The sequence below is a fragment of the Pygoscelis adeliae genome, unplaced genomic scaffold, assembly GCF_000699105.1.
Source record: "Pygoscelis adeliae isolate BGI_AS28 unplaced genomic scaffold, ASM69910v1 Scaffold4, whole genome shotgun sequence".
Lineage (NCBI taxonomy): Eukaryota > Metazoa > Chordata > Aves > Sphenisciformes > Spheniscidae > Pygoscelis > Pygoscelis adeliae.
This window is the reverse complement of record NW_008824986.1, coordinates 9,372,643-9,375,246: the sequence shown is the minus strand read 5'-3', so window position 1 is coordinate 9,375,246 and position 2,604 is coordinate 9,372,643. Positions and strand designations below refer to the sequence as shown.

Genomic DNA, 2,604 nt, shown 5'->3' with positions numbered 1-2,604 from the left:
CTGCTAAAGACTGAGGCAAAGAAGGCATTAAGTACCTCAGCCTTTTCCTCATCCTCGGTGACAATGTTCCCCCCTGCATCCAATAAAGGATGGAGATTCTCCTTGGCTCTCTTCTTGTCATTAATGTATTTGTAAAAACTTTTTTTGTTGCCTTTAACAACAGCGGCCAGATTGCGTTCTAGCTGGGCTTTTGCCTTTCTTATTTCTGCTCTGCATGACTTAACGAGATCCCTGTACACTTCTTGAGGTGCCTCCCCCTTCTTACACAAGTGGTAAACTCTTTTTTTTTTCCTGAGTCCCAGCAAGAGCTTCCCAGTCAGCCAGGCTGGTTGTCTTCCCCGCCCATTCTCTAGCTGGGCTTTTGCCTTTCTTATTTCTGCTCTGCATGACTTAACGAGATCCCTGTACACTTCTTGAGGTGCCTCCCCCTTCTTACACAAGTGGTAAACTCTTTTTTTTTTCCTGAGTCCCAGCAAGAGCTTCCCAGTCAGCCAGGCTGGTTGTCTTCCCCGCCCATTCTTCTTACAGCGTATGGGGACAGCCTGCTGTCCATACATGCAGCAATTGCTTCTTCCTCTATTAAACCATATCAAATCCTTACACAGCTACCTAGGACCCCAAAATATTTCCCATCTCCCAACCTTCCTACCACTTCTCACATACCTCAATCCTTGATACCACCCTTGACATCCAGAATTCAAATCCAATCCCACTTCTTCACGCATCAGCCCAAATGCCTTGCAGCTAATTGGGGTGTCTCAGAGGGGGAGCTCATCTGAGCTGGAAGAAGGGTAGAGTCATAGGGGTACGGCAAGGACCTCTACAAGATATGGATTTTTTTTTGAGGTACTGCCTGTATGGAGACATTTATCTCATGCAGCCTGGTTAAGTACTTCTACGAAGGCATTTGGGAGCAACCTATACAATATTCTAGTAGCACTATGGTATGCACTTCACAGTTTGGGAATCCCAGGTTTAGAGGAATTTCATTTCAACAGGAGAGCACTTCCAGGAATGATCCTCTGCTGATACCCCTTCTTGCAATCAGCCTGTGCAACCCCAGTTGGAAAAAGAGAGAGGCAAGAGAAGGAAAGCACTTATACTGGAAGTGGAGCCTGCCTGACACATGCATATTTAATAAGTCCCAGAATTGGACACAATTCAGAAGTTGTATATAGACAGACTCCGATCGCTAAACGTGAAGTGCAAGAAATAATTTGAACTACTCAAACATTATTGAGCTGCAATCAACTAATCACTTAGGAAAAAGACCAAGAGTCATGAACAGCTTAATGTAAACATCTTTTCAGCATGCAATAATAGGCAAAAAGGAAAACAAGTATTGGGCTGCATAAGGAACAGAGTGCATTATGAAAAGTACAGTGGCACTAAACATAATCTAGTGGTATGCTAAAGTACTGTGTCTACTACTGATTCTCGTCTGTAAAATTTTAAGGGTACCTAAGTTGTTGAAGCGTATCTTTTATTTTTAGCCTTTAGGTACTAGGTGCTCTTATAGCAAGAATTTGGGAATGGGCAATAAATATGGGAAGCTTTGTTTTATTAACTCAGTGCATCAATAACCACAAATTTGCTGAAAAAAATATATAATTCAAATTCACCCAAGAGTTCCTCTGAGGCTTGGGCTCAATTCAATGCTCGGTGCTAGAAGTCAGCCACTTCCTTTTTCCTTAGAATAGTAAAGAAAAAGGAGAATGAACTTGACTTTATTTACAGCAATGGTAATATTATGAGAAGCACGAGACTTGGTAATTGAGTCAGGAGCAGAAGTGGAAGTCTCCTGTGACAGCCTGTAATTGTCAGAGCTCCAGTTAAATTCAGCAGACACAGATTCAAGTAATATTATGAATGCCTGGATAGTACCTGTATCAAACCTGGCCTCTGGACCTATACAGATTTGCTTCTCACTGCATTTTGGTCCTTCCATTTTGATACAGCAAATATTAGCCAGAAAACTGTATAGGTAATTCTCCACTTCATGCTAAAAATATTTCATATATAAGTGCATAAAAAATTCCATCCCCTAGCAACTGTGAGATTCCTGCTTGAAATGGTGATGGGAAAGATGGGGCTCCAGGAATGTTAGAGTCAAGCAAGGATTCTGTGGGTGTGAAATTGTTGGCAATTACGTCTGATCACTGGCTGCACATGTTTTTGCTGAATGCATTCAGATTTACTGTAGAAATTGGCCTGAAGTATTACCGAGTTCTGGGAGTCCTGATTAAAATAAACTGTGTTCAAGATACATGTACTGCAGAGAGACTCTCGAGTCCAGGGAGAGCTCTGCACGAGCGGGAAGTGTCAGACACCAGAACAACAACAAATTAAAGAAATTAGTCGTCTCAGGAAATATTATTGCTGGTTTCTGAAAACAAGCTAAACCACAGTTGCTACCTGAGGAGCACAAAGGGGAAGAGAAACAACATTAAAAGTAATAAAGTGGAATTCAGATGTCAGTAAGAGGCAGAGCAGCTCACTGACGATTCAGACAGTAAATAAGCGTAGATGATTAAGACTAAGTCATTACACAGTAACCTGCTGTGATCATCTATTGGCTGGTATGGGTGGGAACAGACTCTCAAT

General features: G+C 41.9%; 1 protein-coding gene across 1 annotated transcript in view; it reads right to left on the bottom strand.

The window, feature by feature from the left end:
• The window catches only part of LOC103918523 (chromosome unknown open reading frame, human C10orf90), a 74,103-nt gene that overhangs the window by 60,750 nt on the left and 10,749 nt on the right, over positions 1-2,604 (bottom strand). The gene's annotated exons all lie outside the window — the stretch shown is intronic.